This window comes from Gallus gallus, chromosome 2 (genome assembly GCF_016699485.2).
Source record: "Gallus gallus isolate bGalGal1 chromosome 2, bGalGal1.mat.broiler.GRCg7b, whole genome shotgun sequence".
NCBI classification, from domain to species: domain Eukaryota; kingdom Metazoa; phylum Chordata; class Aves; order Galliformes; family Phasianidae; genus Gallus; species Gallus gallus.
The window spans coordinates 65,869,475-65,882,727 of NC_052533.1; the positions used below are offsets into that span (position 1 = coordinate 65,869,475).

Consider the following 13,253-nt stretch of genomic DNA (forward strand, 5'->3'; position numbering starts at 1 on the left):
TGCCTGTTTGCCTCCTCTCCTCTCCTCTCCTCTCCTCTCCTTCAAACTGTCAGTGACTACTGGGACTAGCCAGACCATTCTTCTCAACTCTACCTCCTCTCTTCAGCTTCATTTTAGCAAGAAGCAGGACATAATGAATGATCTAGTCTGGGCTGTACCCCAAGCCTGACACTGCTACCTGCTCTGCATAGTGTGGTGACTCCTCAGCCATGGCTCGCCGTGCACACGGGAGGTGAGGAGAGCAGCTGCAGAGCTAGAAACACAGCCAGGATTTACATGGTGAATGATGTTCTATGCCTCGCTTCCTCTACCCAGCTCTTCTGCAATTCTTGTGCTGAACTGGAGCATGAACCTCTGACAAATGGGACAGTGTCACCCTTCATCTGCAAATGAACAACTGTATTTGGTGGGTTTTTTTTTACTAGTCTTTAGAAAATGGTGCAAGAAACTAGAAAAAGATCTGCATACTGAGGAAATAATAGTATATGGTTTCCAAATGCTTTGTGTCCATAGCTCAGCAGCTCTGAGGTTTGTCTTCTTTTGGGGGTTCATAGAATAGAATCATATATTCGTTTGAATTGGAAGAGTCTCTTAAGGGCCATCTAGTCCATCTCCCCTGCAATGAACAGGGACACCTACAGCGAGATCAGGTTGCTTGGAGCCCCATCCAGCCTGACCTTGGATGTTTCCAGGGATGGGGCATCCATCACCTCTCTGGACAAACCTGTTCCAGTGCCTCACCACCATTATTGTAAAAAAAACTTCATCCTTATATCCAGTCAAAATCTCCACTCATAGTCTGAAACCATTTCTCCTAGTCCCCCCTCCTTGTAGATGAAGCTTTGTCCTTCGACTGCCCAAGGTGGGAGCCTTCTCTGCAGCTGGGAACATCAATGAGAAGTTACTTATGGCACCTCTACCTTCCTCTAACTTTTTAAGCATAATGAGCATATTGAAATTTGAGACACTGAAATTTGCTGGAGGGGTTGCTAATTACTAGGAGTTGAAAATGAGCTAGGTAATGTGACAGTACATCTTCAGGAAACTCTAACATTGCTGATTCACTTAGCATCCTCTAACAGCTGCTGTTCCAGCTTCAACTTGCACATTGTTTTTCTTTCTAGTTTGGTGTGAATGCATTCTCCTTTGCTAGAAGATTGATTATCAAGAAATCATGCCTGAAAGATTTTTAATTTACCTTCGACATCTAGAGGGAACTGATGTTCAGACATGCAATATGATGAAGTACAGTCTAGTTTACATCAGAAAACTGTTAATCTTGCCAACTGGACCCCTAATTAGAAAGAAGCAAAGCATTTGCGGTGAGCGACAGATTAACTGAGAAATTCAGATCAGAATTATTCAGAATCCTGAGTCAAATTCAGTCAATAACTGAGCAGAATTAAAAAGATCTTGAAACGCAAGCATATAGAATATACTTTGATGCTTAATTGCTTATTTCTACAGGCTTTTTAAATTATTTAACCTTTAGGAAATTGAATCAAACCATTATAAAAATGGAACTCTTAGTTATTTTGTCTCTGGTTTTGTTAAGAAATAAATGTTTGCTTCTGTAGTTTTGGTTCTGTCTAACAACAACAAAAAAAAAAGTAATGATAATTATGGTTTGCTCTCAAAGATACTTTATTATGTGGCCAGTGTTACCACTAGTAACGTGTTCAATTTTGCACACACTGGTGGCTATTTTTTTATGATAAAATCTATACCTGAACTCTAAAGATTATTTCAGCTCTCAGAACAATAGTACCTAAAATGCTATACATTGAACCATGCACTTTAGAGGCTGATTTTATGTGCCTTACCTTTTCAAGAGCCCCAGATCATTGATTTAAGGAGATCTGTGCAGTCCTCACTGCTACTGAAAGTATCGTCATTGCCATTGCTGCTCACATGTGGATGTAGAGCCTGAATTTTCAGCCTGGAAACTTAAATACCTGCAGCACACTTCACAGCATATTTTTTTAATTGTCTACTTATTTGGCTGTACAACTACCCTGAGCCTCTCTGCAGAACCACTGTGTTTGCAGTTATGATTTTCAGTCACATGATGATCATCACAAAAGTCTAGCAAAGCATTTTGCTCTGTACTAGTGAGGTGGTACAACTAGATGTCAGTATTCAGGAAGTTTATGTTTCCGACAGTGACACTGGGTACAAGTCCCACTCTTTCCCCAACAACTTTGGCCAGTCATGGTTGTGTTAGTGGAGAGGCTGCCTTACCATATGTCTCCAAAGTGGCTACTTCTCTCCCCTCTTGGTAGCCAGGTCCTGTCTCCAGTATTGCTACTGAAAATTAAAACAAGACCATTCTTCTTTTCACTGTCCTCTCTTTGTGTAGGGCCAGCACCTGTTTGCACCAAAATGTAGTGGAGCCCTTGAGGACAGGTGGTGAGACACAGATGTGGGTGCTGCACCCTTAGGTGTGCTGAGACCTCACGTGGACAGAGACAAGTGAGGAGAAAGTAGTTATGAGTGCTCAGGGTTTCCATAGGGAATATGACTCCAGCAGTCTGTAGCACCTCCTGCAAATTGCTGTAGCTATTAGAACTCTGCCATGGTGAAACTTGCTCTGTGGTGGTCTTCTGTCCTGCAACACAGACATCAATGGACTGCCTATTCTGTCTTCATAAAGGAACCTTGTTCTGCAGGGGACATGATGCAAAGAGTCTGAAAGCTTGATATATCTGAATGTCTTCCAACTTCGATTCCCAGAAGTCTTGTTCTAAGAAATAGTGTTGAATATACACACAGTACAAAGGGGTGCAGGGAGAGACTCAGCAGGAGATGAGTCTCCCAGCAAAACATCACCAGTCTTGGAGTAGCACAATTAAATAGCCTGCCTTGGGTCTTTTAACTCAAGTTGCAAAGATTTCTTCTTTAGGAAATCACATTGCCTGGGAAATGCAATAACCTGATGTGTGTTTGATCAGCAACACTCTTTAGTCTAGAGGTTTATTTTCCAGTCCTTGTGTGGTCATGCATATGAATTTCAGGATGCATTTAGGCCTAAGAGCCAGCTGATGTTAGGAGTTCCCCCACTCACTACAACAACTGGATAGTCTTCATTTGCCAGTCTAGCAGCAAGAAATACGAGCAAAACTTTCCCATATTCTTGAGCCCCCAAACTTTCCCCTTAGTCTGAGTTCACAGCAGCCAATAGTCCCCAAGACTGTCATTGCTTCCTGTTTGTTTAGGTTTAGACGTTCACAGACATGCTTTGGGAATTGACTGTAGCAGAGCCAAGTTGTGAAGTTTGCTGAAGGAAGTTCTGTGGTGGCAGAAGGAACTGGAAAAATTTCTCCCTCTGCTTTCCCCAGCCTAGATGAGGTATTGACAAGTTCAGCAGAGCCATTGGCCTCCAGCTGACTCTGTTCTGCTTCTTTTAATATCTTTAAACCTCAGCGTGAGGAACCAGACTCCATACACATTTGCTCTTGGGAATATTGTAACAAAAGCCAATGCACTCCCCTGGAGAGGTTAAAGAACCACCTTGACAAGCAAGCAAATTGGAAAAATAAACTACAGCAAAAAAACGAGCGAAGGAAGAAGAGCACAAATGTATTAGTCATCTCTTAATTGCTCTTGGAGCCCAATATGTTTAACATCCTGAAATAGAAAGCCCATCAGTTCAGTTCTGTACATTAGCAATTTAAAAAGAAAGTAAAGTAAGACCTCCTGAGAGTGGAGTCGTGTATATTTTCATATTGTCAAATGAGTGCTTTTCCTGTTTACAATCTCTCAACTTAATCCTTGATACTTTATGATATTCAGGACTTCTAGACAAATTCCATTTTGGACAAGAGAGAAGTGTTTTTCTGGGCTTCCAGGAAATGTATTTCATATTGCATGACCTAAGTGTGCCAACGTCCTGCTAATGTAAGAACTCTTGTATGTGAATAACCCTGAGAGCTGTGCAAGAACTTTCAGACTTCAATGTTTTCTTGCTTGGAAATCTCCTTTTTGAAGCCTGTGTCTCAGAGATGAGGGCATCTATAGATCCATTCAATTCAGCATAGCTAGATTCTTTTGTCAATAAAGTCTGTATTTTTTCCTAAGCCATTTACCAGGCCAACTACCCCTCTCCCTCTTGCACAGTGAATGTAATGGAAATTGCCTAAGTGGGAACGTTTGGTTTGCACGTAATAGACAAAGTGATCTTCCCTACAGCTCTCTGGGGGCCATCCTTTGTTCACATTTCTTGGGTATATCAACTGTGCCAAAAGTTGCCATCACCTGTCTCCTGTTAAAGAACATTTCCCCTAATACGTCTGTCCCCGTTTCCTTCCTCCCCATGACTTCATTCTTCTCTCATTACTGCTTCATGCACCGGTATTACTTCAGTTCCTGGGTGCTATTTCTTGGCCCTTCACGTAGATGTGGTCAGCTCTGGTTCGGAAGCATCAGATACTTTCTGCAAGACATGCTGAGGCTGTGAAGACAGCATCCTTTTGAAATCTGCTTGTGCACAAATTAACGGTAGGCACAGTGCTGATGCTGTGGGTTATTGTGTGACCCATAATTTTGCTTGGCATTGCTGACATAACTGATCCTACAGCAGTAATCAAGCAGGTTTACATTCTTTAATGTGTTTCCCATGAGGTGTTGCTCACAGTGATATTTTGGTGGTGGAGAAAATTATGTATTGGAAAAAGCATTGTGGTCATAGTTACATGGCAGAGATTAAATGGTACCATGTTGAAGAACGGTTGTTGTGTGAAAATAACCGATACTTTAAACTGAAACTGTGTTTTTAACTATTTTCTTTGAAATTTATAGCTAGTGCTTTATTTATTTTGCTGTGCATTAAGACTCTTTGGCAGTATGAATTACTGTGATTTTTAGAAGCACTTTCTAGCAGTGGATTTAAAGGTCATTCCAAGAGGGGCCAAACAGATTACCAAGCCTTCTGATTTCTGGATCACCACTCTGCTCTTTCTAGTGGTTGCTCAAGGGTCCATAAATGCGCTGAAATGGTGGCTCTGTTTTTAACAGAGAAAGAGCACGCACACCTGGAGCAAAATCTAAAATCAGAACTGGAGGTCTAAAATCAGATTTAGGAGTTCAGATGAGTCTTCAGTTTTGGTCAAAATCCTCGCTCTCCACTATCAACACCACAGTGCTATCAAAGGTATTGGCATTCCTTATAATTTCTAGCGCAGAAGCCAGCAGGACGTGAAGACATTCAACCTCCATAAGTTAATCACTGCTTGGAGAAAACTTAGGTGAACAGTGCTTAATGCTATACCAGTTCCAGGAAGGAGAAGAAGGATTTCATTCTACAGTGTTCCCAGTCTCCAGGCACTTAATAAGAGCTAAATTCGCATGCAGCAGTCTCTCAAATGAGCTCAGCAGGGAGCGCTGGCATTTGCAGCATCTGCTGAGCTGACTTCCAGCCCTCCACTACCCGTGAACTTTAGTGGTAGCGGTGGGGACAGCAGGAACATTGGTGTCAAAGGGAGGAAATTCAGACAGAGTCTGTGGAAAGAGATCTTCAGACACAGTTATTTGTCATGCTCGTTCTGTAATCCTGTGTTGCTGAGAGCTAATACTTAAAGCAAGGGTCACTGATGGAGAATGAATGGGGTAAGGCAGTATTTGAGGACTACCTGGGGAAGAGGATCCCCACTGTCAACTCTGTACAGAGGGACCAAAGGAAATTGATTGTTTCTCATTTGTTTCCTGGTGTAATATCCTAGGGCCGTGGACTCTCCCCTCATTATGTCAGGGTTACTGATCTAGAGTCAGCTGTGAGCAAGGAAAGCTGCTGGAAGAAAAACGTTTTCATTGGAAATGCAGGATAACCACAGCATGCTGAGCTTCACTTTTGGAGCACTTCTTGGCTTTGGCAGTGCTGTTGAGCTGCAGTGATGGAGGGAGTTATCTCCTTGGTGTACCGCATAGGAGAATAGCCACGGGGCTCAAAAGAATGGGTTTTAACATCACTTTAAGCAATGCCCCAGACACACATGTATTTTACAGTCTGTGACTGAGGGAAGTCTATCACCTGGCCATTTTGGTGATGATCTGTGCCTGCCTGATGGCCACAACAACCAAATGACAAGATCTCATCACAAACCAGTTGGGGAGAATAGTGATGTCATTCCTAGTAGGGGGAATACCATGCTGAGACTCTGATTTCCTGCTACAAGAAAAGGTCAGGAAAAGGCTTTCTTTTACAGAAGAGCATTGGACCAAATTCAGTACTGGGGTACATTTACAGAATGTCCCATACCTTTGTAACTGGGCAGTTTTCTAACCTGAGAAAAGAGAGAAAAAGTCTTCCTGGGTAGGGACTCCTTCTAGCTGTCTAGAGTGACTGTGAATTCTTTTGGTATAGAGTTTAAGTTGTCCTTGGTAATGTGTGGGGTTATTTTTATTAATTTTACCTTCCTGCAGCACCTTCAAGATGTCCAGTAGGTACAAACAGCAAGACTTGGCAGCAGGGATGGGCAGGCGGCACTTTTTTCTTCTTTTATTCAATCTTTTTTAAGACACACTTCTCAGTATTGAATGGGCAGAAATGTTGTTGTTTATTGTAAACAACCCTAGATGTGGAATGTGGGAGAGTTTTCTGTGTGCAGCAATGAAAACATTCCTTTGCTATGCGTATGAAAAGTTTCCAATATACATTGCTAAAAGACTTTTTAACTTTTTCTTTCCCTTTACAGCTTGTACCCCCAGGCTCTTTAGTATTAACAAAATCAACTTGTACTGATAAAATTTGAATGCTCATCTGCTTTTTATCTGGGGGTATCTAAGCTATTTTGCGTGTCTACAGTGATGACACGGAAGTAGAAAGGTCCTTGTTGAGATGTGTGCTGATGGGTTAAGTGTTTGGTATGACTCTAGGGCAAACAAATTACCAGTGCAAACTTCTGAAGCTCCATAACAGAATGTAAATACCTAGAAAGACTGAATACAGACTGTACACACAAGCTCTAGGGGTTATGTTTGTTTTGTTTTCTAAGCCAAACCCAACTCCATTTGAGCACAGTGAACTACATAAATTATTTCTCTCTCCAAATAACTAAACTTCAAAAAAAAAAATCCTCTCCCATCCCTAGCACATACACACTCAGACCAGATAGGTGCCCCCACAAACACGTGTGGGTCTCTGGGCAGAAGCGCAGTCCTTGCAGCGAGCCCCATCCCCTACAGGATGAAGCAGTCAACATTGAGATCTCCACTGAGCAGCACCCGCAGAGGGGAACTTGTTGCTATTTCACTCTGCAGCTGAAGAAACACACAGTAGTGGCAGGGAGCCTTGGGGCAGCTGATTTAAGGGTTGGTTTTGTAAGCTGTTCCTTACTATCTGGCATTCATAAAATTTACCTTGAATAGCTGGTTTGTTGTATTTTTTTCTTTCTGCTAACCAATTAAAGTCCTACCAGAAGAGCATCATGCTGGCCAAACATTTTCAGACCATTTCTTGAGCTGCACCAGATGGCACCCTCCATGCTGCAGTCCAATGGGTAGTGCTTTATTCCCCACTCTAGTTAAGATCTGCTCCACTCCTTTCCAAGGCACTCTGCTAACGCAAGCAGTAAATTCTCTCCCCAGAGGGAGCTTCCCACCATCCTCTGTTCTGTTCTGAACAAATGAAGTAAGATTAAAAGAGAATAATTGCTTCTGGGCAGTCAGTTCCTGACCAACCACGTGGTGATTCCACGCACTTCGGACAGAAACTTTAATGCAGAGTCGCTAATCAACATCAAACACATGAACGTCAATGGCTGATAAAATTTAATTGGGTGTTTGTTTAAAAATATCGCAGGCAGTATGTACTTGAAGCATCAAAGGTTGGGTTTCAGAACTTCAGACAATACTCTTGTTAATGTTTTTGGGAATTGCCAATCTTCCAGGTCCCTTCCATTCGTTCCCCTTAGCCCTGAAACTGTGTTCTACCCGTTCTTTGCTAACAGCAGAAGTTGGAAGGCATGTGGTGATTGAAGCAGGCATTGGTAGAAGAGGAAAGCAGTCTCTAGCAGCTGAACGTGGTCCTAAAGAAAGGGATTCCTTCCCAGCCTGAGCTATAGAGCTCTGGTGAGGTGCTACAGGTGTTCCACTGCTCTTGGTCATTCCCATTCCTGTGCCCATCTGCGATCTGGTTTGAATCATTAAACCCTCAAAATTTAAATAGAAATTGGCAGAACGTGCTCTAAATACATAACTTTGACCTTCCAAGAAGGCTACATCTTCCTGTGTGTCTGTTGCCTCTCTGTAAAATACGGGCAACAGAGCATTTTCAGGGGGGGTTACATAAGTTTGTTAATACTTTCCAAGGACTTGGATGCTGTAGTGCAGTGCAGATGAGGCCATGAGGAAAAGACAAATTCTGTCCTCACCATGGGGGCTGGACAGTATGCCATGAGGAAGGCCAACAGTCTCATGCTGAGCTTTGACAAGAAGAAAACAGCATATTCAACGACTGCTGATTAAGTGAGTACTTTTCTCTGCGTTAAAATAAGGTAGGAATGCCAGAGAAGAAGTCATATGTAGTATCTTATTGAAGACTAATAACTCTTTCTGCAAAAGGATTAAGGTGGGTGATCTGCCTTAGCTTTCAGTGAGGGATTGAAAGCTTTCAAATGCTACCCACAAGCATGTACTTTGAACTAAGACAAAGAAACAATGCAAACAAAAACAGGAAATCAGCTCTACGGATTTTATGTCTGTGTGATTGGCCAGCTGGTGGATGACGCAGCCCAACACGGACAAGTTGACAGCAGTGATAGGTTGACCTTCTCTGGGTTGATCGATGCTAGGGGTGTGGGGCTCCTTTGCCAGGAGTTGGACAAAAGGTGATTTGTCCCACTCCTTGCCTTATGCTTGCCCTCATCATTTCTAGATACCTCCTGTGGCCACGGTCTTGGGCTGTCATCTGTCTACAGACAGACCTGGTGTCTCCTTTCTTCCCTCCCATTACTACAAAATGTCTACTCTAATGACCTTTTGGCCTTGTACTTTTGGTGGGTTTTTGTGGTTGTTCCCCACCCCCAACCCAATTTTAAATTACTCTTTCCTTCAGTGAAGAAATTGTCTAGCTGCAGAACAACAGGCAGCATAGAGCAGCGGTTGCAAGGGAAATCCCCTAACTTTCCGTTAATTCCTGGCAGAGCACATCCAATAGGGATGGTGCACGTGCAGTGTAGTCAGGTTTGGCCAAGTACAGTGGATTTTCAGAAAATGCTAAATACACGTTTTTAGTAGAAGGGATTTTCCACTAATGGACAGGAAAATCTTACTTTACAGAGAGGAGGGTGCTGGGAGTGTTTGAAAAACAACCACATTGCATCATTTGACACAGAAAATGAACAACTTCTGTCACCCTTGCCCTGCAGAAATGGCCCAAAACTTATGCTTTTGTGTGAAGGGTGTTCAGCAGCTGATGGACTGCAGCTCTGCCTGCAGTATCCTGCATTCGTGTTGTCACTGGCAGCAGTGGCCTGAAGCTGTAGGAAGATTTAAAACTGGTTATTAGAACAACTTGACAGAGCCAGGAAGAAAACCTAGCAAGCGTTAACACCTGAAGGTGAACCTGCATATCCAAGAGCTCATTTATTTGAATATTGGCTGTGCCATAAGAGCTACTGTGTCTCCGTACAGACCTTTCTAGCCTTCAGCATGTTAAGCAGAGCGTGTTGGGCATCACAGTGCTGCGGCCCCATGGATTAGGAGTGAGCTTGGAAGAGCATAAAAGAAATATGCCCTGGTTAGTGTGGGGCTTGGAGGCTGAGGTCTGCTCTGATACAGTAGAGCCATGAGGGTGCCTCATCTTCCCTACAGCTGCTGTGTTTCACCTGCCTGGGGCCAACCAGGAGCTCCAGGTAGCCTCCGCTCCAAGGAAAGTCTCCTGCATTTAGAGGCCTAGGTGTTCTCCCACAGGTCCTAAGCACTGAGGAATGCAGAGATGAGATGTATCAAACTGACTCTCTTCTTTCCTGTTGCCTCATGCATTTCTCACTCCTCCTCCTGCCCAAAGATATGTCCCATCACTAGCTCCTCCTGAGAAGATCCCCAGCAGTTTCTGTTGTTCTGATACAGCTGATAAGAAAAAAAAGTCTTCAGAAGAAAAAGACCACATTGCCTTCTCCCTGGTGGCATTCTCACCATAGAGAACTGACAGATTACAAATCACAGAGTAGGTGGCAATATCCCATTGAAGATCAGGTGAGACAAAATCTTAAAATGACAACAAAACTACATAACAAGTAGTGGAGAATTAGTGGGATTCAGGAATTTCTCTGCTCCTCACAGTCACCAAGCATACAATGCCAGGGATCATTTTCCTTGCGATGCTGACTTTTGCATTTGTCACTTGTTACCTTTTTCTTTGAATGTGGTAATCAGAAGTTTTTTAAAAATCTACTTTTCCTCAGCCTTCTTTGAAAGCAATCCTAAATCATGTTCTTGCTCACAGATTCCCTGGTAATTCAGGAAGAAATGTAGGGTTTGAGTCCATTGTTTAAGAATTGCTATATATAGTATAACTAACAGCCAGAAGAAGAGGCTATCAGCCTCTGCTATAAGCTAACCCTGGTCTGGTTAGTGAAATTCAGGAATGAAGTTGAATCTCTCAACTGTGCTCTTGTGATCTGTACATCCTATAGGGGAGAACGTCTCATTCATTCCAGCATCTTGCTCTCTTCAAAATGCCTACATCCTTATTTTGCTGGATGTAGGACGTAGACCTGTTGGAGCATGTCCAGAGAAGGGCCACAAAAATATTTCAAAGGATGGAACACATCTCCTCTGAGGACAGGCTGAGAGAGCTGGGGCTGTTCAGCCTGGAGAAGAGAAGGCTCCAGGGAGACCTAAGAGCAGCTTTCAGTATCTAAAGGGGGGCTGTAAGAAAGAAGAAGACAGATAGGGCCTGTGGTGACAGGGTAAGGGGAAATGGTTTCAAACTTAAAGAGGGGAGATAAAGAGGTTGGATGTAAGGAAAAAAGATGGTGAGGCACTGGAATATGTTGCCCAGAGAGGTGGTGGAAGCCATATCCCTGGAGGCATTCAAAGCCAGGCTCTGAACAACCTGATCTCGCTGTGGATGTCCCTGTTCATTGCAGGGGAGTTGTACTAGATGGCCTTTAAGGATCCCTTCCAACTCTAAGGATTCTATGATGCGGGGCATATATTCTACAAGTTGGTTTGTAAAGGGGTTTCTCTTTGCTTATGGCTAGCCTTTGTTCTGTCAATTAAAGGAAAAACTGAAAGAATGATGCAAACTCCAGTAAAACATTTCTCGCTCCTTGCAGTTCTTCTTAGGCAAATGATGCAATACCTGAGGCCGTTGGCACACTGAACTGATCTCACAGTTGACTAATGAGGAGCCAGAGAAGCCAAAGGTGAACATGAACCATATAATGGGCTTTGATGCCTTTGTGTGACTTCTTATGATCAAGTAGTATTACATCAGCAGAAGAGAAGACCAGAAGAGATTATATTCCTCTGGGACTCCCTAATTTTAGATTACAGAGCGAGTTAGTCAGATGAGAGATGTTTAAAATGAATAGGAACTTCTTTCTGTGCACACTTGGGAATTCCTGGCTTCAATAACAAAAACCACTAATAGAACACAGCGGCAAAGAGGAGGCTGAAATTATTCTCATTTCAGTCAATTTCTGCCCTCACTTACCCCAGTGTAGGCATGCTCCTTCCTGGTGGCCTGGCTTTGCTGCAGCCAAGGACACTGGGTCACTCCTGGCAGATCTCCGCTAATGCTTGCACTGCAGAGCATCCTGCCCAATTGCAGCTGGAAAAATCCATATTTTAATATATTTTTTAACAGAGTGTATTGCATCCAGTGGTTGAGGCACTGTAATTATAACAATTCATCACTGTCCTCAGTGTTACTGTTTTGTAAAATAAACAATGGTCTTACAACCTTTAAAAATGTGGTGACCTTAATCAGCTTTTTCCTGGTTACAGTTATCCTCCTCAGTAGGTTCTCAGTTAATGGTCCCTCCTTCACTGTGAAGACTGAAATAATATTTGGAATATAATGGAGTTAATTTCAAGGTGTCTCGTTATATCTACTGGTACTCTTATTTTAGCTCATCCGATGTTATTAATGATACTTCTGAGGGAACGTGGGTTTCTTTGACATTGTACTCTGAGACTTATTGATTAACAGTGACAAAATCTGGCCTGACTTGTCTATCTGGAGTTTCAAGTAAAAAGCTGCTGGTGCAGCATCACCACCTAATTGACTGAATAATTTTCCCCCATCAGGTATCACAAAGATAAAAGAGATCAGGGCCTAATTGTTTTCTAATGGAGATAGTTGATGTGCAAGCCACAGTTGTGTTAACTGAGGAAAGCAAGAGTGCTGTTTGCAGAGATTTGGATGAAATCAAGCTGAGCGTGCCCAGATGAAGAGTGGTGCATGAAGAGCAGACCCACAGTGTGCTACCAGCCTCTTGCAGGAGCCAACTATTGCTCCTTTGTGAAGAAAGCCTCAGTGCTCTTACGAGACCAGGGCAAAGCCAATGCCTGCTTGCTGTGCTGCCAAGGGAAGGGTCAGGTTGGATATTATGAAAAACTTTTTCTCAGAAGGAGTGGTAATACATTGGAATGGACTGCCCAAAGAAACGGTTGGATCACTGTCCCTAGAGGTGTTGAAGGAACATGTGGATATGGCACTGAGGGACATGGTTAGTGGGCATGGTGTTCTTTGGTTGACAGTTGGACTAGATGGTCATAGTGGTCTTTTCCAGCCTTGATGGTTCTATAAACACATCCACGTAAAGCCTGGGGGATGACATGCCTGTGGCTGCTGCGTCCTGGTGCTGCCAGTGAACAGGAAGTAAATACTAGCTTTTATTTAAAAGCTACATCTCATAAATCAATTTAGTGTCTACAGAAGAACTGGAGAGGAAATGGCAAGGGTCTTGAATTGCCTCAAGGAGAATGTCACTCAAATATTAGTAGAAACCAAGGCTTTCTAGGTTGAGTACCTCAATAAGTGGTCTGATCTCTGAAGCAAGTCTGTAACATTTCCACTATTTGTGTGTGAACTGCAAGGGCTCTGTCATTACACAGAACTCTGTCCTGAGGTGGACAGTGCACCCACACGCTCAATCACCCTCTGCCCAGGAGCCCATATTCTAAGATCCCTGTTCAGCAGCCCACCCTCAGCCCCACTCAGGTCCCTAATGACTTGAGACTGGTTTAAGATCTAAGGAACCCAGGGGGTTTCATCGCTTTAACGTGAGCCTTTCTAAGCCTTTGAT

General features: G+C 43.1%; 1 long non-coding RNA gene across 1 annotated transcript in view; it reads left to right on the top strand.

The window, feature by feature from the left end:
• LOC124417769 overlaps window positions 1–11,005 on the top strand; it is a 49,527-nt gene extending 38,522 nt beyond the window's left edge. Inside the window, exon 4 of the long non-coding RNA XR_006938630.1 lies at window positions 107–11,005. This is a non-coding gene — a long non-coding RNA (uncharacterized LOC124417769). The remainder of the gene's footprint in view (window positions 1–106) is intronic.
• The last annotated feature ends 2,248 nt before the right edge of the window (window positions 11,006–13,253 follow it).